The 23,490-nt window shown below is 42.1% G+C and overlaps 2 protein-coding genes across 5 annotated transcripts in view; one reads left to right on the top strand and one right to left on the bottom strand.

The window, feature by feature from the left end:
- Positions 1-23,490, top strand: part of CHLSN (cholesin) — a 177,977-nt gene that overhangs the window by 96,332 nt on the left and 58,155 nt on the right. The gene's annotated exons all lie outside the window — the stretch shown is intronic.
- GPR146 (G protein-coupled receptor 146) overlaps positions 1-23,490 on the bottom strand; it is a 48,213-nt gene that overhangs the window by 8,138 nt on the left and 16,585 nt on the right. The window contains exon 1 of one of the 2 annotated variants that reach the window (XM_075830302.1): positions 3,287-3,459. The exons of the other annotated variant lie outside the window; for it this stretch is intronic. The gene's annotated coding sequence lies outside the window, so the exon portion shown is untranslated. Of the gene's footprint in view, positions 1-3,286; positions 3,460-23,490 lie in introns of those variants that run through there. 2 annotated transcript variants of the gene reach the window in all.

The raw sequence follows: 23,490 nt of genomic DNA, 5'->3' as shown, positions 1-23,490 counted from the left end.
AACCCTTCTCAGCTAATGCATGGCATTCAATAGCAAGACGGATATTCTGTTCTTGAATTAGGCAAGAGCTGTTGGGCCTCATGCACACGAACGTGTTTTTTCGTCCGCAATTCATCAGCAAAAATGCAGGTGAATTGCGGACCCATTCATTTCTATGGGCCCATGCACACGGACCTGGTTGCCACGGTCTGTGCATTGGCTGGGAGCCTGGACCACAAAAAAATAGGACATTATACGGTCCGAATTTGCTCATTAAAGTCAATGTGTGCACGGTCCGTGAATTGCGGATGACACTCCGCGGCCGTCCGTGCCATAATCACGTACCGTGCACACAGCTATGGCCGTGTGCATGAGGCCTTAGTCTTAGAATTCCGCATGTTGTCAAAGACTAAGCAGAACCTACACGAATAATACCAATGTAGTAAAACACTAAAAGCTCCGCTATGTTGTCAACCGGTTTGTAGTTTCAGCTTGTAAGACCGTTTTGTCAATAAAATACTTCAGAAATATAACTGTGAGGGATTTAATTATGCATCAACAGCGCTCAATAATTCATGTATACTTGGAAACCTGTGCCATGCGATCTCTCGGAGGGACAGGGACAACAACACAGCTGAAGCAACGCTGACCCACATACCACTCCTATCCTCGTCTCTTCAGCTGGTACTTTTTTATGGTGCCAAAGCTAATGATGCAAGTTACAAATAAGAAAGTACATGAAGTCACACAGTAAAAGTAGTTCTAAAAATGTTCAGTAATAACATTGACCTCCGGTTCTGCTGCTCAAAACGCGTCACTTGGCTGCCTGCTTTAATAAATTCATATCTGCATCTAAGTTACCTATTATATAGTTTAAACAATATTGGAATAGAAAAAGTCCTAAAGGAGTTCATAGGCCTCGTTCACATAGCAAAACCAGTCCCTATGGCCGTACGGTGCGTCTGTATGGCATTGTATATTCCCGTAGGAGCAATGCTTCTAGCAGGCGATACCTCTGCAGTATATGGCATCTGATAGGACTTTGGCACGATTCTGTATGAACCTATAAGTACGGGCCCAAAGATTTCTATGGGTACGGTGTTACAGATCGGTGTAACACGGAACCATAATACAACCATGTGCATAAGCCCTAACCAAGGGGTATCATTTTATAAGGCTCTTAAAATGACGATCTTCAGCACAGTATGTGGCAGGTTGCATTGAAGACTAGGTTGACTATATGTACTTATGCCTGTATTTTTATGTATGCTGTCACAAAAATCTTAGATCATGCATTTTCCCACTGCCCCCCGATAGTAACTATCGCTCGTCCCCATACATTACTGATTATGGCTCCTCGGGAAAGGAGCAAACGTGCGCCGATCAATGATCTGTCTCGTTGATCAGCGCTCATTTACACGGCCCATGACGGACCATGTAGGAGGACCCTTAAATCATGACAATTGGCCTCATATTCATGACCCCTCCCTTATTACTTGTATGTGTTTTTAGGGATAAGTTCACATTTACACCTGGATGGTCTGCTTCTACACTTAGACCACCTTCTGGCCATTCAAACCACCACATTCTGCATCAGATCTTTCCATCTGACCCAGTATTCTTGCCATCAGTTGCCATTTTATAAGCAATTGGCCTGTCCAGGGGCGTATTACATAGCGGTTTTTACAGAGCAGCCCTTCGTTCCGGCTCGGGGAAGAGGATCCTGAGCAATGGCGCCCCCTCTGTGACGTCCATATGCCCTAATAGGCCATATGGACAGGGGTTGTCTTCATAAGGCAACCTTTTTAAAGTTCCTGACATGTTTTTCCCATATCTGAATATCCATATAATAGGAGCACATAATTGAAAGTGCCGTAGATGTCTCTGAGATTCCTGACTGAAGGAGACTGAAAATGCATTTTCGTCCTTTTGGTGAGACATGAGGAATGGAAACTGTTAATAGTGTACTGTATTGGGCCAACCATTGAGATTGTAACTCCAGAATGAGTAAAGTGGGCCAAACATGATTACCATATCTGCAAGAAACCATAAAAGCTCAGCATAGAAATTTCCTTGTGATATCAGTTTTGTGGTAATTAACAACAAAGGCAATCCCCACTGGTGCTGTGGACTATAAAAATCTTAGTAGAAGTCAACAATTTTTTATGCACATAATAATTTTTCTTATCTCTGTTGACAATGACAAGAATTCTACCACGACTATTACATTACAACACGTTTGGATGTCAGCCATGCTCATTAGTAAATTAGGTTACTGTGTTAGTAAACCAGGTTACCTAAAAGTTGTATGAAATAAGAATAAGCATAGTTTCTACCTTCCAGAAACAGTGCCACCCTTGTCCATAGGCTGTGGCTGGTATTGCAGCTCAGACCCTTTTACCTAAATGGAGCTGATCTGCAATATAGCACAGCCCATGGACAAGAGTGACAATATTCCTTGAAGAAAGCAGCCATGTTTTTTTTAATCCCTTACAATACTTGTAAGAAAATTGTCGGCTGATATGATTTCAGCAAATCTCTATATATTTGGCCAGTTTTTGTCTACTTTCCATTAAAGGTTTCTGTCTGGTATGCTCCTAAGATCTAATTCACACGAGCGTATTTCACGTCCGTGTTACGCGCGTGAAAATAACGCACGTCACACGGACCTATGCAAGTCAATGGGCGCGTGAAACGTACTGCATGTCCTATACTTGTGTGGTTTTGCGCATCATGCGCCCATTGAAGTCAATGGGTGCGTGAAAATCACGGACAGCACACGGACGCACATCCGTGTGCTGTGCGTGATTCACGCAACAGTTGCTAAAGGAATAATTTTGAAAAAGAAAAACACCCCCCTAAGGTTATTTTGCTGACGTGAAACGCGTGACATACTGATGACATAGGCGCGTAAAAAACGCAGACACGCACCAAACGCTGAATTCACACGGAACAGCGACGCAGGAAAAATACTTTCCTTTTTTTACGCGCGCAAAACGGACACGTTCGTGTCAATAAGGCCTAAGTTCTAATAATGGCGTCCAACCCTTTCATATAAATAACTGTCTACCTCCTCCACAACTAGTTCACAAAATATCTACAATTACAGTTATATGTAATCTATCCATGTACGAAGCATAAGATGTAATAACATTAGCGGAAGGTCTTTTCTTGTATATGTAATTACGCCACTTTATACAGCCGGTAGCTGCCATGGTGTTTCCAGAAAGTAGACTGATCAGACACGATCATTGACATACAGCACAGAGTGGATGACTTCCAGATCGAGTTATAAGCGATCTCCTACCTTGTCCTCCTGCTAGAAGGCTCTGCCGTGAAATTGTAGGGTTTCATGAAGGAAGGAAACGGACAGGTTTCCTGAGTACATTGTGTCCTCCTCTCTGTTTCCGAGCAATGTAGATCTGATCGCTGCTGGTAAAACATCTCCACGCGAGCTGCACTTGTTTTCCAGCCCATATGCTGCTTACAAAGTTTCAGCCTCACTTGGCAGGCGACGTTAACCACTCCCTATTGACTGTTTACAAGAATAAGGGAATGGCGGTGATACGCGGTGATGAGATTAGAGTAAGAGACAGACACACAGGTGCCTGATGCTTTCTAGACTGCTCTCTCTCCCATTTCCTGCTGAGGAAATGTATAGCACAGACTTCTCAAGTACCCGTCTATCCACAATGGATGTAAAAGCACGAAATAAGATTTGTTTAAATCTCTACTCCGCATGAAATGTGAGCAGTGCCTGCCTTGGAGCCCTTTTACACGGGCCAATGATTGGGCAGACGAGCGTTCATATGAACGCTCGTTTCTGATCACTGCCCTGTGTAAACAGGGCAACGATCAGCTGATGAAGAAACAAACGCTCGTTCACCTGCTGATCTGCTTGTTTACGCTGACAATAAAATGGTCGCTAGTTGGCAGCACATTTCTCTGTGTAAACAGGGAGATGTGCTGCCGATATAATGTAAAAGTATGGGGATGATCTATCGTGGGAACCAATGGAGCCTAAATAACATTTCCGTACCACAATGTTATACGTTGGGGCTACCACCACACATTGCAAAAATAATATACTATAAAATGCCACACCGTGCCAGCATACAGTCAGCAAGTAATAGCTCCACACATAGTGTACTCTAATGTTCCATACGATGTCTAGATCAGGGGTTCTCAATCTTTTTCTACTGTGGTAGAGTATACATATTGTCTATAGGAGATTTAGAACTTATACTTAAGGTACATCTAAGACAGAGGGAAAAATAAATTTGGGACAAGTAGGGGTAGATGACTTGTGCCCTGTATTGCTCAATATGGTTTTCCAAAATTTTAAATATCCAAGCTATAAAACCAATATATCTATGCTCAGCGAGTCTCATGATGGGCAGATGTCTCAATCAAGTTCAATATCTGCCTGTCTATAGTCATGCTATCTCGGGATCAAATTAATTTAAATAAGGAGAGCTAACAAATCTATTGGGTAACTGGAGTGTCAACTACACTGGGTCCGACTCATAACCATGCTACACTCGGTTTATGTAGAGAAAGTGAGACGTCACCACAGCGGCAGTAACGTTGACCGCAAAGACTTGACTCGCACTCAAGACGAAACTTACAGGTTTTAATAAATGCAGAGTTTGGGAAATGTAGCAGCTTTTATGTTGGAGTTAAGGGAGTTCAGACCAAACACTTTCAGGGTTCAGAGTTTCACTGTCAATTCTCATTCAATTGTTTTCGTCCTCAATTCATATGAGGAGAATCTTCAGAGCTAACAGCTCTCAACAAGACCAGACCATTCCATTGATGGGAACCAGTGAACTAGTGCAGACCTGTCATAGTGGGTTAAATAGGTTCTCCCGGAATCGACAATTATCACCTTATTATCAGATAAGTGTCTGATCTCTGGGGGGGCCCAACCGCTAGGACCCGCACTGATCGCGTGAATCAGATTTTGACTAAAATTACCAAAGCTTAAAAAGTCTATGGTCAGTCTGTTGACCATAGACATTAGATTAAAGGGGTTTTTCGGTTTCAGCAAATCAATGTTATTTTTTTTTTTTTAATAATTAAAAGTTAGACAATTTTCCAATTTACTTTCTGTATTCCTCACGGTTTTCAAGATCTCTGCTTGTTGTTATTCAGTAGGAACCTTCATTGTTTACTTCCAGTGGATCTATTTCTGTCCATGGTCATGTGATGGACACACAGGTGCTGGGATCATTAGAAGATGCAGCTCTGATACACATACTGTAACGAGCCGTGCACCTGTGTGTCCATCACATGATCAGGACAGAATTGTATCCACTGGAAGTTAACAATGAATGTTCCTACTGAATAACAACAAGCAGAGATTTTGAAAACCGTGAGGCATTAAAACAGGAAGTATATTGTAAAATGTAAAAACTTTTAACTATTTGAAAAATAACTTTCCATTTTCTGAAACCGGAGAACCCCTTTAAGGGACAATAGCAAAGATACTCCATCGCTCCTCTATTATTCCCCGATAATATATTTGCAGATCAGCCTGATAAGTGTCATAGGTAAAATAACATACTCTAGCATCTAGTGAACATGGTTACATGTAATCTCTTTATGTCGGGCTGTCTTATCTCTATTCCTCTAAATGTCACTAGGTGCCTTTGTATGGATTTTGTTAAGAAAACTATAAAAGTCTGTAGGTTAAATATTCATAGATCAGCAGAATGAGGGAAATCTCTGCGGAGAAGGATTACTTCTGCCGGAAAGTTCAGAATCAACAAATTCATTGTCGCGGTTTAAATAAGTCAACGTTGTTGTTGCAGCGCTCCACATAGCTGAAGCCGGACGCTGATCTCTAGAGTATGCAAAATATGCGCTCTCACAGTCAAATTGTGTTACCTCCAGGCTACCTGTCGCCGCTGTCTCATCTACACAGACCATCTCTGTAATGATCGGCTGTCTCCCATTTATGCTCAAAGAAATGAAGAAGCGCAGGTGGAGGCCGCTCAGATCACAGAGCGTGAAAATCGATAGTGGAGGAAGAGTCACTCAGGATCTCCTGGGGGCGAAGTGTAATGTTACATTTAGGAGATCACTTCTTCAATTCACAAGAAACAAGACGGAACTTAGTTTAAGTAGTGTAGGTTACACAGCAGACGTTGCCAAGTATAACCCCACCGAGAAAATTTTTAGATGTTGGCTGAATGAGAGGACAATCCTAACCTTGAAGAAGACGTCCATTGGCTATGTGGGCAACGGTTGCCTGCTCTGTTATCAAGTGCCCTACATGGTAGACTTTGCCACTACTTGACCATGACTGCTGAATATGGCTACGTTCACACGTTGCGGAGTTGCAGCAGATTTTCAGTCCGGATTTGTGGCCGGAAAATCCCCAGCTTTTTAGATCAGCGGCAAAGTGGATGAGATTTAACAAATCTCATCCACATGCTGCCGAATATTTTCGTGCAAAAATGTAACTGGCATCAAATTTTTTTCTGCTGCATGTCAATTTATGCTGTGTAATAATTGCGTGTTTATCGCAAATGTTACCCATTCATTTCAATGGGGAAGTAAAATCTGCAATAAAAGAAACTGTTGCAATTTTTCCTGCTGAAAAGTTCCAAATTTGCAACAAAAATCACAAGTAGAAAAAAAAAATACCATACTCACATTCCCTGGTGTTTGTATAATGGCTCCTCACGGCACTTCATCTGGTCTCTGTGCTGTCGGCATCCGGGGATGACTCTTCATTCCATTTGACCACTGCAGCATTCACATGGGACGCAACGTCATCCCAGGAGACTGGCTCAACACAGACCAAGAGGGACTATGGTAACGCCAGGGAAGGTAAGTATGGGCTTTTTTTTTTCAATTGCCTCTTCTCCCCTCTTTTTCTCCTCTGCAGCGGCAAACCCGACTGAAAATCTGTACCAAATCAAACACCTTGGTGCAAACTTTCGTCCAGAATTTTTTGCGATATCTGGGTTATACTTGCTATGGAGCTTTCAGCAGCCAATTCGAACTGTCTGAACATACCCCAATAGAACAAATTACTGTATTCTCATGACCTATTTGTGTGGGCAACCCTGAGGCAACTTTCAACGTTATCTCTTCTGTCCATTTCTCCAACCACCCATGAGCCTAGTGCCAAACTGTTGAGTTACATCCAGCACAGTGCGTCATGATGCCCTTACCCAAAGTTCATATGTTGCCTAAACAATTGAGTGAGCCATGTTTTCATCTTGGCATGTGATTATAAGAACATACTATTGTGATATGATTGTTTCCTCTCCCTTAAGGCCCTTTTACACCGGACGATAAGCAGCCGGTGCAGCGAGACATCATTGATCGGCGCTCGTTTGCTCCTGTCACACAGAGCTATGGATGGGGACGAGCGGTCGTTAGCGCGTCTCCCAGATATGCTGCTGACAACGATAATATTTAACTTTTTTAAAATGATACGACCAGCAGATGATCGAGCGTTTGCTCGTTCGTCTGCTGATCGTTTCCATGTTTACACAGGGAAATTATCGGCAACGAGCGTTAGATTGCCCGATGATTGTCTTTTGTAAAACCCCCTTTAAAGAGTTGTCCACTTTGTACAATCTTTACTTGTTAGATCTTGACAATAAGTTGACCACAGTGTCGTCCCCCCCCTACTGACACAGTGTGTCCCCCAGCTTTGCCAGTGATCAGATTTAATCTGTGGGGAAACCTGTTAGCAAGTGTTCAATTTCCCTGCAGCACCACCGCAGGGGAAATTAAGTATTACACAGTGCCCATTCATATCAATGGTATGTCTGCATAATGCAGGACAGGTCCTCATGAGCGAAAGATGCTCTTTAAGGCCCTTTTACGCAAGTCATTGATCGGGCAAACGAGTGCTCATATGAACGCTCATTCCCGATCTTTGCCCTTTGTAACGATCAGCTGATGAACGAGAAAAGGCTCGTTCATCGGCTGTTTGTATAGTTTATGCCGCAGAAAACATTATCATTGTTGGCAGCACACCTACCTTTGTAAACAGGGAGACGTACTTCCGACATGATGGTAATGCATGGGCATGAACGATCATAGTAACGATTGCTCATATCTCCTTGTGAAAGGGGTAAACGGGCACCAATCAACGAGCTGTCTCGTTGATCAGCACTCGTTGTTACGGACAAAATTGGTCGGTGTAAAAGTAACCCCAACTGCTCTCCACTCTGGCCAAGAGATGAGGATCTGAAACAGAGGACACCCCCCCCCTCTATTTACTCCAAATTCCCTAATAGGGCATATGAAAAGGGGTTTTCTAAACTGGACAACCCATTTATCTCCCATGTAGTATTTGCAGTTCCAAGATTCTAGTGGTTAGTGGTATACTCCCATCAAGCCCAGACAACTGCAGGTTCTCAGAACATGCTGAGAGTTGTAGTTTTGCAACAGCTAAAGATTGGTTGGAGAACACTGCTGTGCTATATAGTAATATATAAAACATTCATAGCACCAGAACAAGTCATGGCGGACTTTACGGTGGATCACTCGTACACTTACATGTCGGAACATCCTGCATTGATGTACAAAGGGGGGCTTCATATGCATAGGTTAGATTTTTTTTTCTTTTTATTCTCTAGCATGTTGCCATCTCCTGGTGTTGGAAAAACTGAAGATCACTACAAAGATCACGTAACACAAAAGGGTGATGGATTCTAGCAAATTGTCTTTTTTCATATTAAATCCCCTCCCCTCAATCTTCTCCGATAAGTCCTCTTACTCACTGACTGATGTTCTAATGTGATTCAGAGCTGGGTTATATAAGGGGAGGACATTATAATCCTGAAATTCAATTATGAGCGATCCCATAAACCATTCAAGTTTTACGAATATTTTAATGGCTGGAAGATTGTCTTAAGGACGTGGGTCTGACTAAATGAAATGCAATTTGCCCAAAGTCCTTAATTTGCCCAAAGTCCTTAAAGCATCATGATTTATTCTTCAGAATTATCAAAATATCCACTTTCTTCATGGTTATTGGTACTTTTCATTCTTCCAATGTTGTATGGTTTCTACCCTGTAGCAGCTTGAGGTTGTTACTTCTATGATACTTTTTCCCCAAGACCAGGAAATTAAGGGTAAATTCACATGTAATGGTTTTGTCCAGCAGGAAAGCCGCACTGCGACAACCGTACTTTACTGCGCCATATTTACATATGGTTTTTCTGACGACCGCAGCTACTTAAAGGCGAAGTTCTGGGAAAAAGATTTTTTAATGTCACGTTTTTTTTTTATCAGGCCTCATGTATTACTGCTCTGTACAGCATCTAAAAATGTACGGAGCCATAATACGGCACCCTTAGCCCTCTTGCACACGACGAGTGCCACTCGGGCTGTTTTTCACGGCATCCGAGTGGCACCTGATAGTTTTCACGGACCCTTTCACTATAGTGGGTGAAAACGGACCCGACTCTCCGATCCATGGAAAGATAGAACATGTCCTGTCTTTCCATGGATCACGGACAGGACTCGGGCGGCACACACGGTCGTGTGCATTAGCGCTTAGTCTTGTATTTGGCTCTACTGTACCTCCTAAGAAAGTTTGTTCTATTTTCCTTTGCGTGCCGTATTAAACAGGAGCGAGTGCTGTATGGAGGGCGCTGTGCATAGTATGAAGCCATGGGGACTCCCTGCCGTTTTAACACACATTAAATCCTGTACCCTATAACTTCCACCCCATTATGTCATGTGACAACAAAGCTCCCAAAAGGGCACGCATTTATAAAACGGTTCTTGAAATTGTTTCATCATGTGACCCAGTTAAGGAAAATGGAGGGATTTATACATTTGTATTCTACGGTTTTCATCATGTATATTTGGGGGGGGGGGGGGGATGGTAATTGTAAAATTATGCGACGATGGAGTTGTCCTCTAAAGTCATACATGCATTTATGATCTTGTCACACTGGTAATGTAGTCACCGGGGACAGCACATTTTTTGTCACAAGTCGAGATATCTGCTGCTTAAAAATAGGTGAATCATGTTTTTTTTTTTATTGATTTCCTTTAGTCGGCACTTTAATGCTAGGGGAAATTTTAGATCAACTCGTTCATCCCTGAAGCGACTAAAGTGATAGGAGGAAATGAGATGTCAAATGTCTGTATCATGATGCGATATGTTATACCGGACTAAAACTTCTCCTGTTAACATAACCTCAGGCAAGGGTGCACTTACTTTACATACAACCCAAGCAAGTTCTGTAAATTTCATGGAAAGGGGGTGCCACAGCTCAGGTCGGCTCCTTGCCCTCCCTGATGGGCATCGTGAGACTGCACAGGTTTCCATAACAGTCGAAAAAAAATTACTGGGCCGGAGGTCCTGGAGGGAAAGATAGGGGGCGAATAAGCAACTTTCTTAGAATGGGTATATGAGGCTGTGGTGGCAGGAACCAGTACCAGGGGGTGGGGGCACTGTTTTTATTTTTGGGTCCACTTTCTTCTATGTAGGCTCCTGCCCTCGGGAAAGAACATTTAAGTTTTTTGACTTGACATCTACTTAGACTGACACCCTGACAAAATCTTTTTAATCGAAAATCGAAACTCGGCAGTCTCTCTGCAACACATTGTAGTGAAACTCAGAGATGCAGTGACCCATTTCCGCTCCATGTCGCTGTATATCAGTAACTTCACATCGCCAAGTCTTAGAATAGGGAAATATAAGCCATTATTTTTGTAAGGGGTTAAATTAAAGAGGACACATTCAGCTGATCGCTGCCGAGCAGCCAATCTCTCTAAAGCCTTCTACGATTAGAAATGCTTGAATGATTACTATGTGGCAGGCAGGACTTTAATCCCCAGATCTGTTTACAGACACGGGTCCAGGCTGACCGATGGGGCAAAGGCCCCTGCGCAGGCCTGCGGCTCCACATCTCATTAAGAGAGTCACTTTATCCCAGTGTGTCTGTCAGTGGTGACCAGTCTGTGACAGGGATTTATTACAGCAGTAAACTGCTGGGGACAGAACTGCATTCATATGGGAGACTCTAAAATATAATCATTATTGGCACCAGCATAGTCGCTGGTTTCACTACTCCCAGCTAAGCAAATTGATTAACGCAGCTCGGCCGGCGCCATGCTGCAGCGAGTTCCATGCCAATAGGGACCCCATGTTAATTAGAATGCTGTAAGGGTAAAGCAGTATTCTTTACAGATGTAGCAGAGCCGAGCATGTCGTTTATACTGTTATAGATGGTATGATTTACATAGGACTGCTAGTAATCCTACTACATTGTTTTGTAGATCTGTAATAACAATACAAGTTTGCAGCAGGTACAGCTTATTTATGTCTAAAGATTTGCTAAAAAACAGGGAAATTTTAAATAGACACATTTGTAATAAATTTTTCGCCTGAATTGACCCCACAACAAAATGTCAAATTCCGCCCTACTCTCTGGTGCTTCTTCACGCCACCATACACCCCCATGCCAGGTACTCCCACCCCTTATATAAGAGAAGGGCAGAGTACCCCTTAGGTTGCCCCTATCATTTGTATGGTAATGTATCTGTACCTGTGGAGAGGGGGTGCCCTTCATACTTTTACATCACACCTCTCTCTACCACCCGATCGCATCCCTACGGGCTGTTCCCTAGAATACCTACAAATTTTACCAGAACGAAGGTATCTGTACACACAAACCTATTTCAAAATTATTGCAAAATTCCAGTATTACACGACAAATGCAGTTAAGACAAATTTGTAGTATAACTTTGTGCTAAGGTAATTCTATAGTTTTACAAGCCGTCCCATGTACAAGTGCAGAAAACGCATTTTAATATCATTGTGTTAAATCACAAACTCAGCTCTGCTATTTTGCTGAGAAAATGCATCGGTAAAGCTTTGACAGGCAGGTAACAATGAAGGCAGTGGAGATACCTCGTTGTCTTGTCTTACATAAGACGCTTGTTGATTTCCTAAGTCATTCATTGCAATCGCAGAGTACAGGTAAGCCGGTAGCGCAGACTCACCTGACGTTCCCTGCTAGGAGGCTGCCGCATGCAGCTGAGGCGACGGAAGCATTTTGCAGATTAGACATGAGAACACAAGGGTTTCAGCTCCTAAGGCACGGAGGGCACACAGTAATACGGCTTACACCGGGCGTGCTGACAGAGACTGAAACCCGGCTCCTGGCATCGCTAAACTTGCTGTATATACACGTGACCTGATGTACACAAAATCCTCACAGGCTTTAGCCGCCCATTCCCATTGGCTCCAAGCTTTATTACAAAAACAAACCCATCATAATCATGGCCCTAAGTGATTGTGACAGCGGGGTTAAGGGGCATTAATGATGGTGCCTGATCAATGCCCTAAGGCGTCTCCAGCCAGCCATAAGCTTTTATTTTTTTTTTCGAAACGAGAGGGGAGGAGGGTATGTGACCCCTCCTGAAAAAGCACAGCATTAGGGTAATATGAAGACCTCTTTCCGTGCCTCCTTAGGGTGAGACCTAATCAATAAATGCAAAAAGCACCGAGATCCAGTTGTAAATCTGACCGTACATTAGAGATTTTGGTCGTCCAAAAAGAAAATTTTATTTTTTTTGGAAGTCGTTCATACCAAACTACAGATCTGCATCCCATCAGTAGGGCACAGATCAAGGCGGAGATCGATTGGCGATTTTGTCATTTTAACTTATGGAGTTTTTGTCCAGAATGACAACCTTACAGACCAACCATGAACGACAAGTCGTTCAGAAAATGGCTGTATGGCTAGCTTAAAGGGGTTGTCCAGAATTTTAAAAACCATGGCTGCTTTTTCCAAAAAAACAGCGCCGCACCTGTCCATGGGTTGTGTGTGGTATTACAACCTAGCTTAATTGAAATGAATGGGGCCGAGCTGCAATACCACATACAACCTGTGTATAGGTGTGGCACTGTTTTTGGATGAAAGCAGCCATGGTTTTCTTATACTGACAAGTTGGCCATACACATGGGATCCTTCAGACAATGCCAATGTTACCCGACACCCCTATAAATGAGCTGAGGAAAACGTTCATTTTTTTTTTTCAGTGAGGAGATGAGAATTTACTGGCTCTGATAAAATCCAGCCTATCGGACCTGTGTTGTGGTGCAGTTGGGCTTTTTCTATGCACAAATGTCTAATTTGTATAGCCAGCTTAAAGGAACACTCCAGGCAAAACGGATATACTGTTTTGCCTAGTTCATGGCCCAAGGAGGCGGGGCATGACACATGGACAGAAGACTAAAGAGAGAGAATCCTTGTGTGATGCATTGACCCTTTAGGCCCTGTACTTGGCATAACATTGAGTGTTCCTTCTCCTTTAAGCTCCTGACCTGAAGAACACATTGGAGATGCTGGATTTTTTGCACGTTCTTAGTTTTCGTATATTTTTTCTTGTAATGAAATGAAGATGTTGTCTGTGTACTTGGAAGGTATGCAAAGCATCACAAGAATGCCGGCCGTCAGGGTGATCAGATTGTGCAATATCTTTGGTGTAAAACAACAGGAACTCGGTGTGACTCAGTGTTATGTGCTCCTCTGTTGTTTTTTTTTTAAATACTTTTCCTACATACTTCATTTATGTTAATGCTGAGTACTAAGTTGCTTTGATATACAGAAGAGAGGTTAGAGATGCCAGCTAAATTTAAAGAATATTTCAATCTCCATAACAAAATTAAAATATAATTGAAAATATAAGACAGATTCTGAGTTATAACCTGTATCCAGAGCTGCATTCACAATTCTGCAAGTTTTGAAAAACCTCCCAGATTTTCTTGCTTTCTCAATGTCTGCACAGAGCTTGCTCCGGTGATTTGAGTTCCGGGGGTGTAGTATGTCAAAGTGCTTCTTAGTGTTTCTTAGTAGTATATATTTTACAAATCCATGGAGACACAATAGTGATGACAGTTGAATCCAGAGTTAAAACCAGCAAATCTGTCTAGTTATGCAGAGATACATTTCCCAACCCAATTCTTGTGCATGACTTGGAAGATTTGCTATTTAAGAGTGTAGGAAAGGTGGGTGACAACGTCTATGTAGGATGCATTGGTTGTCACTCCGCTTTCCAAGAAGCAGAGTTAACATATAAAAAAAAAATGTTTTAATAGCTGAAGAGTAGATAGAAGAGTTCTTACATTTAGGGCACGCGCACTCAGACATATAAGGGTATGTTCACACGGGTCCGATTTGCTGCAGAAAAATCTGCAGCAAATCCAACCCAGATACTGCAGGGAATTCCAGCCAACAGTCTGCACCAAATCGTGGCTGATCGCTGCGGGGAGATGAGGGAATAAAAAAAAGGCCAAAAACATACTCTCCTCCGCTGGTGTTAGCATAGTGATGTGTCCCTGCTTGCTCGTCTCGTCTGTGTTGAACCGGCCTCTTGGGTTGACATTGTGTCCCATGTGGTCGCTACAGTGGTCACTTGGGATAAAACTTCATCCCATGGGACCGGCAGTGCAAGACTGGAGGCTGGGGGGGGAGGGGGGTAGTGAGGCATCGCTAGGGGAGTTAACTACGTCCTCTCTTTTTGAAAAAATCAACTATTCCGCAGCAGAAATTGGCATGCTGTGGATTTAAAAAATCTGGATGAGATTTGTTCAATTATATCCACTTTGCTGCTACTATAATACGCTGCAAATTTTCTCGCTGCAAATCAGGACGGAAAAGGTACAGCAAATACGCTACTTGTAGCCTTATCGCTCCGTATAATCCCTGAGGTGTATGGAGCCGTAACACGGCACCTATAGAAGTCTATGGGGCCATACTGTACCTCTGCATGCCTCCAATTTCATACAGAAATTAGGGTATTCTCCATTGTATGCTGTATTACGGAGGTATTCTGCCCTAGCAGCATTGCTTCGAGGAGGGAACATATCCGTAACATGGTGCTGTAGGGACGCGGCATATGGTGGCACATGAAGTGCCTACGGTAGGGACTTTATTTACTGCATTACAGGCTCCATGCACACCCTTCTATCGTGTGCATAAAGCTTTGCAAGTAACATTTAGATTTACATTTTGATAGAAATGCCCCAGAAAGAGGTTTTACGGGATCTGGTCCTGAAGTGGTTAACATGCAGAGGCTGAAACGCCAGCAAGAACGTACGGTCGCAAAGTGTGGACGGCATCGCCAATGAGCTGTAATGTCTGGAGCCTCAAATAAACCTGCCCGGCCTGTAAAGCAGGAACAGTGACCAGATAACGTCGTATTGTGTTCTGCAAGAATGTTTTTAAGACGTGAGAGTGACGCTTCTCTTCAGAAGTCCGTGCTGGTTGACCAATATAGAGAATAAATGACGGGCTGGATGTTGTATTTTTTCCCCCCGCCAGTTGTGTTGTACTGAACAGGGTGTCATGGTTGTCAGCTGGGTGTTAGCCAAGTGGAGTTTAAAGGTCAAAGTTACAAAACGGGTGAATGACCGCACTGAGCGACGCAAAGGTATGAGCGCTCATATGCTGAACATTACTCAGATTGTGGAGCTGTGTGCGTGCGGAAAGATCTTCCTTGCCAATCTTTTATAAACTGTGCGCACGCTGTATAATCTGGACGACCTAAAAGAGCTGGTTAGGAAAGGAAGTAAAGTAAATAAAAAATAAATCTACAGACGTAAAATATTCTCTAGACCTGTAGCTGTAGGGACTCCGTGTGTTTCTACTTGACACTAACACTAAGCAATGCTTCTAGGGGAGAATATCTCCGTAATATGTATTTTTTTTTTGGTTTTTTTTTGGTTTTTTTTAACGGCAACATTCATAGATTCAGTAAAACCCGTATAGACTTCTATGGGTGTCCTTATCGGGCTCCATACAACTCGGAGGTTGTACAAAGCCGTAATACGGAATGGTGCATGAGCCCTAATGCTTGAGAAAGTTTTGGATGAGAAACATCATGGTGATGGTCCTCAAAAGACCTGTTTCATGGAGTTGCCTGATGATTGCCAAATGACTGTAAGTGGGGGGAAATTTGATATTGGCTGAAATAACTTGACTACACTTGTGCCTGTATAGCATCGTTGTTTGTCTACGATGGACAGTGCAGTCAGAAATTTTGGGTATGAGGGCAGTCTTGCCAGTCATCCTCCTGCCTTTAGGATCCATGCAACAGAGCTAATAGATGACATTCTTTTTGTAGATGTTGTTTGTTGAATTTAGAGTTATTTAAAAAAAAAAATAAAGCCCCACATGAAGTAATTCACATAAGGCCCATTACTTCTGTGCAGAGATGTTTGCTAGAAATTATAGGCCTAAAGGCTGAGGCTGCACTACTGAGTGATTGGATGACGTTTCCTTCTGATTTCTTCTAGGTGCAGTTTTGTCATGGTAAACTCAAATCAATACCCACATCAATTTCCACTTTTCAAGACCGTTTGGATCTAGCCATTGATGTAGATGGTGATTTGAATCTATCAATTTACAACTATCCCCCACAATTTACCCACTTTTGCAGTCAATTTTTTATATTTTGCTTTGCAGTTACACATTTATTTATTTTTTAAACGTGCAATTTTTGTTATAGTTTTTTCAGTGAAAAATAGGGGTATATCAGAAAAGACACCGCAAATAAGTGCAAACAGGCCAAAACATTAGCCTAAAACTTGGTAACATGTAAACTGTACAAACAATGCTAAAACAGAGCTTGTGTGTAACAAAGCAGTAGTCCTTGCATTTTACTAGTGCAGGTAGTGCAACCTAAGGGTATGTTCACACGACCTCTTTTCAGACGTAATGGAGGCGTTTAACGCCTCGAATGACACCTGAAAAGACGGCTCCAATACGTTGGCAAACATCTGCCCATTGCTTGCAATGGGTCTTACGATGTTCTGTGCAGACGAGCTGTCATTTTATGCGTCGCTGTCAAAATACGGCACGTAAAATGACAGCTCGTTAAAAGAAGTGCAGGACACTTCTTGGGACGTTTTTGGAGCCGTTTTCTCATGAAAACTATTGAAAACGACTCCAAAAAGTCCGTAGAAAACGCCGCAAAAAACGCTGCGAAATACACGACCAATTAGTGTAACAACTCCACTCAGGAAGCGGAGGAAAGAGCAGGTCGGGCAAAAAGGTGTTTCTTAAATAGTCCTCCCAGGGGGAACATATTTACTGGAAGCTATCTACCTACTTTATCTAGGAGTATGGCTGCTAGTTTCTCATTGATCAGGTCTCAAGACATAAGTCTCTTAATATCAGAAAAGTCAAGGGCTTTTTTCACGACTTCAATTGTTTGTTTCACAGCCAGAAAGACCAAAAAGAAATTAAAACATGGGAATGGTGGGGGGTATGTTTGATGTTTTCTTATTGAGAAGGGCCTCCCATGTTTATTTTTAAATAAAATTATCACCGGTGAGGGTTAGGACAAGGAAGTATGCACATACTTAGAGCCTCCATACTTTAGGGCAGTGCCACCATATATGGAGCATGTCCCCCGGTACCTGACATACTCGAAAGCAGTATGGAGAGTACCCTGGGAATGCCCAGGCAAGGGTCAAGTACCAACTCATGAGGACCTGAATATTGGTTTCAAGCATCAGAGTATTCAGCAGCTCTCTAGTGCTGGAAGACCAAATTTGTGGCCACTATGCTTCAGACAACTCCGTTGCAAGACTGGGTTTGGCAAAAGCAAGAATATAGGAGTGAAATGTTGCCGGGGCAATGAGGACTCTGACAGCAATGCATTAGTGCAAGAGGGGTAGGATTGCTCATGAATACAGAGGAGAGAAAGTGTTATCTGTAAGTATCGAAATAGTTCGCCACTAGGCAGGTAGTCCCGATACAATCTTGAAATGGTGAGTCCCCCTGTGGTCCAAGCTCGAAACAGATGAGGGGACTAAAGTCTCGGGGATGCGTGGGGGTGTAAGTGAATTGCCACAAATGAGAGTCCATGGTAGGACTGAAAAAATAGGCGTTCTGGAGTCCTGGATTTGGAGAGAATGAGTCAAAATTGTGCTAGTAATGAAAGACCACGTGGAGGGGAGAAGTCATAGGAGCCCATCCAATGATGGCATTTAGGTGCCTTCAGTGCAAGACAAAAAGAATGGGGGGTCCTTAGTTTACATTACTGAATTCATTATTATTATGAATTATATCTCAGGTTGTCAAAACATGCTTTAATTTCTGTATTATTCTAGATCAAATTCACAAGATTTTATCTCAACATGTGTGATCACTTTTATTCTATGTTCATTCCCGTCTTTATAAATGAAACCTTCTGGGACTTTTTTTAATACCATCAAAGGAGTCACTATTTGACGTTAGCAGAGCTAAAAGAATATTGAAATATACGTTTTTTGCTTTGTTAATGACAAACGTTAGGGAGGCCATAGAAGTGAACACCATATTTTCTTCAAAAAAAAGGGAAGCATCTTCTTTACATATTGGAAAATCTCCACTAACATTGATCCCATTTCCATCATCACCTGACCCACTTTTATGGCCCATTCATTATATAGGGTCAGACCATGGCAAGATCTTTGTAAGGTGACATCTATACATGGGGATGACCATATTCGAAGAAAGGCCGTGACTATGCCCTAGTGGCCAGGTCACTTCCGAAAGAGTGGGTCACTTTAGTCATATTGTGCATACATTAGCTAACAATCATCAGCATAAGACAACTTTTACCAACATGCCCAGTAATGATCCTATCGATTCCTTAATAGTTCAGTCTTTCGGCCAAATATTTCAAAACGTAGACGGAGATTACAGAATAGAATGGATCTGGGCCAGCGGAAAATGTAGCAGCTGGTGACTTTAGGTGCCCATTATCGTTATTTGGAAATGTTCTAATCAAATCACATACCATGGGTCTACTCTTGTCATAAATATGTTCTACAAAACCTCAGGGGCGTACCTTCGAGGATTCTGTGGTTGCAGCCACACCCAGGCCATGGTGCCTGAGGGGGCTCCAAGGCCCTTGTGTTACATAAAAAAACTCAGAAGTTACAGATTTTCCATTAGGGCCCAAAGGGCTTTAAGTTAAGTCTCTGACCATACAACTTGGCGGCTAAAGCTTTTTTGCTTGCACTCAGGAAACCGTTAATTAAACCATGCGTAAATGACTGGTACGTGGTATTCTTTCTTCTGACGTCTTTGCTGAAACCATATGAGAAAGTGGGATTTCCGCCACAGTTCTTGCTTGATGGCTTGTCAAAAATTTTCCATCACAATCTGTAGCGACTTCCAAATCTCTCCTACCTCTCTTTTCTCTTCCAAGTCATTTAGTGCCGGAATTTCTATGTAGAGTGACTTCTGACTGCGCCTTTCATACAATATAATTGTTGCCAGTGTTCATACAACTTAAAAGAAATCATGCACTGGGAGGACTGTTGGATAAAGTAAAATCTTATTAATTTTATTCAGTCTTCTCCTTGAACACAACAGAATTGTTATTAGAGGCAGAATCTAAATTTATAAGAACGTAGTAGGAATTTGGGATTATATTCTAACTACCCATACACATGCAGTTGAGGTACCATGGTGAATCAATGAACGTGGGACACAGACCCCCATTCTCTCGATAGCTGTGGGTCCTACCTCTGAAACCCTTACCTATCAGGAACTTATAGCATATACTGTAGCTATACCCATAAATGTATAAAATGGGAATAATCCTTAAATTTTACATCCAGTAGTACAGAAATTCGGATAGTCTAGACTCTAGAGCTTTATTTTCAGCACAGTATCTGGTTACCATTTCCTTTAAGTTTTATATATTATTATTTTGTTTTTTTAAGTCATTGATTAAACCATAATACGATCACTAATCAGTCTAGTTAAGGATTAATTCTGAGTGAATAGTGGAGGGTCCCTTGTTAAAGACCCCCATCTATGAGTCAGAGTGGAGAGTGGCGCTCTGGAGGACCGGAGCATTACATTGACCGCAATGCTTCTTTTCTCCTGTGGCGGCACTGTAGGGGAAATTCACAATTGCAATGTTTCCCCCACAGCTTACCACCAGCAGTGGGAAACCCTTTGATTACCTTATCATTGGGGGACCTTTAATTTTCCAAACTCAACCACCCCTTTAACAACAAATGAAAGAAATGTCTCTGTATAAGGTTTGATCCAAGGTGCTGTTGCACTTTAAACCAGACTTTCATTAATCTCTCTCTTTATTAAATACATAATTTCTCATTTAGAAAGGTTTTCTCTTGTTCAACCATAACTTGGGAATAAATGTTGGTTGCTTCTGTTTTCTGAGTTAATTCACTTTTTCATTGATCCAGACCGGAAAACACTGCTCTCTTTGATTGTGGATAAGAGGAAGACATCTATTTCATGTTAGCGAGCAGTAGTTTGCTTCCAGTTTAAGGGATTGAATGTACGGATTGTATTTGAAGTGGATATTTAAGAAGGAAAGAGCCTTGTTCTGATTTAATGCAGAACAGCACTGCCCCTCTGGCAGAACTACAAAAGCAGCACTGTCTCCCTGCCACCTAAACTAATTCCTATTTGTACTCTGGGATCCCAAACCGTTACTCTACACCAGTGCTGAGAGCACGCATTGACTGATTGTGGCTCTGGTTCCTGTTTTTCGTTCCTTGGTTTCCAAATGATTTGTGATGTTTTGCAGTATTCGTGTTTTAAATCTACGTGGAATAGGCTGAATTGTTAGGACATAGATTTCCTACAATAATGGGCTTACCAAATGTTCCGGAATTATTGTGAAATACACGGTTTCTCTTATTCCAAGTAGAAAGTAAAATCAAAGGGTTTTCCCCCCATTAATTATAGGTATGCCATCCGTGTCGGATTGGTGACGTTGCAACCTAATAATGCCTAGAATAAAGGTGAGGCTACATCCTTTGACTTTTTTGTTCCCAAAATCGTGCTCTGTTTGACCTACTACTGTCTATTTGTTCTCAATATCTTTGGGGGTTCCAGAGGTTGGACCCCTACCTATCAGCCATTACTGATACTGTAGATTTAAACAGTAGGCATCAATGTTTATGGTGAAAAAAACGCTTTGATCATAAAAATGTATTTTAAAATTATGAAATTAAATTTTACACTCGTATATTACCTTAAAGTATACCACCACACAAAGATAAAAACTTTTATGCTTATGTTCAATAACTGTGCATTCCTTTTTCTTGTAAGCTCAGGCTTTTGTTCTACAGACTTCTTTTGCATTCAGTATCTGGGGCAGGATGTAGCTTGTTGATAGCTGTCAGCCATGTTAGTTCTCATGGAACTGGTGTTTTTGTCACTGGTCACCCAGAGAATCCTCCCCTACCCTTTGCCAAATCTCCCTGTCAGGCCATCACAGTGATGTCCTGCTGGGCTTTGAAAGAAAGTGTATTACAAAATGTAATAACCCCGATTATACAAAGAATAAACTTTCAACTTGCTTGCCTGTACAGTGTGTTAACAATTCAGGATAAGGTGATTACTAAACCTATGAACAGCTCCTAGATCGTATGTTTAAAGGTAACGTGTCGCTAGGTTTGGAGCCACTAATCCACCGTTATGCAGCTGATGTGTTCCAAACATGCCCACGTCAAGAATGGAAATTTCGGGAAAAGTTAGTAAATTAAATGATGATTTACTGAGATGAGCCCGGGAGAGGCATCGGGCGCATACACATTGTGCACATAAAGTAGAGAACAGTACAATGTGCAGTGAAGCAAGGTGAACTGTCCTCCGCTTCATGTCTGCAATGCGCATGCGCCCCATGCCGCCGGACTCCTTACGTTTTCATCACTAATTATTCATGAAATGTCTGTTTTTGACGCGGGCAGGTTTGAAACGCTATACCCCAGCTACATAATGGCATGCTGGTAGATTAGTGGCTTCAAACCTACTGACAGGTTCCCTTTAAAGGTCTGCATACAAAAACAGTGCAGCCATATGCCCCATCTGCATCTGTCGCAATTTATGCGGAGCACACTCGATATCGACTTACAGATTGTATAACCTCCACACTTACTCACTGACATGCATCTATATCGATCATGTGTATGTAAACATAAAGGAGCATATGGATGAAACTACATACAGGCAGAAACTGCGCAGCCTATTACAGTAGCAGCAAAGTGGATGAGATTTTAACAGATCTCATCCAACCTGCGGAAAATTTTATTGCAGAAATTGACCTGCGGTGCAGATTTTTTAACCTCAGCATGTCAATTCATGCTGCGGTATAGTTGCGCATTCGTAGAAAATCTTCCCGATTGACTTCATGTAGCGATTCTTCACCATTCCGCTGTCTAGTCTCTTTGCTGCCCGCCTCCTGGGATGCAGCTTTATACCATGTGACTGCTGCAGCGGAGACACATGGGGCGCATATTCATGCCAGGAAACCAGCAGCGCAGAGACCCACAGCAGGTGTAGGTATGCATCATTACGGGAGACCAGGTATGATCACTTGTCTGCAGCAGCAAATCTGGCAGAGAATTAGCACCAAATCAAACATAATTTGGTGTGGAATTTTGGCCGAAATTCCCTGCGAAATCTGAGTCTGATTTGCTGCGTAGTTTCCACAACAAATCTGACCTGTGTGAACATTGCCTGAAGACATTGACATATCTTACATAATATTATTCCATGATAAACCACGGTCCTCCTTCCGCACTGATGAGACATGCTGTTCTGGTGGGCTGTGTGTGTCTTCCAGTATGTGTGGGTAGGAAGTAGTTACGTATGTACAATCCTTCTACTTTAGGAAATAACAGAACTCGTAGCCAGTATACACAGACTGTCATAGCTGCTGTGCCCTTGACTTTTTATCTTGAGGTTTTGGGAAATACAATCAGTTCAGGTCAATTCTAAGAAATACTATTTCATCGTGTCCTATTTCTTGCCTGCGGGAGTGTTCGTGAGGTCAATTAATGGGCTCCGTTGTATTGGGGAAGCGGTTCTATCATAAACCTGTGACTTCCAGCTGATGACTGTACCGAAATCACGTGCCACATATAGAAATCACCAGTCACCATCAGTTTGTGGAAATAAATAATGGACACATACCAAATTAATACAAAGGGCACAGCATAAGTAGAGCAAAAATAGAAGAAAAAAGAAAAGTTCTCTGCTTCATTGCTGACCTCCTATAAGTTAAAAGTGAACCTGGATGAGCCCAGCAATGTCCATATTTCTATAGGCCCGTTCCAAGTATCTGAGACCACTGGAAAAATATGTTACTTATGATACGGTATTGAAGAAACACGCAATGGGTAATGCTACTTGGTAATATGGTAAAAAAAAAAAATATATATAGATATTTTTTTTTATCCATATGTGGCATATGGTACCACGCCAACTAGAGCCACTTTTCTTCTGCATACTCTAGGTGATAATTGTGAATCAGCCCTGGTGGTGTCAGGAGTATTTGTATATAAATGTTATTACCTTGAGTATTTTAGTCCTATAATGAATAAAGGTTACGTTTTATGAAGAGTTCCTATTCTGTGATACTACTTGGTAATATGGACGGATACATTGCGAATTAAGATTGGACACGCAAAATGTTTCTCAGACGCCATGTGACTCTCGAGACTTTAAGTAGATTATTCTGAGTTAAAAGAGGGTA

This window comes from Rhinoderma darwinii, chromosome 6, assembly GCF_050947455.1.
Source record: "Rhinoderma darwinii isolate aRhiDar2 chromosome 6, aRhiDar2.hap1, whole genome shotgun sequence".
Classification (NCBI taxonomy): Eukaryota; Metazoa; Chordata; class Amphibia; order Anura; family Rhinodermatidae; genus Rhinoderma; species Rhinoderma darwinii.
Note: the sequence above shows the minus strand (reverse complement) of the source record. Positions and strands in the feature narration are given on the sequence as shown.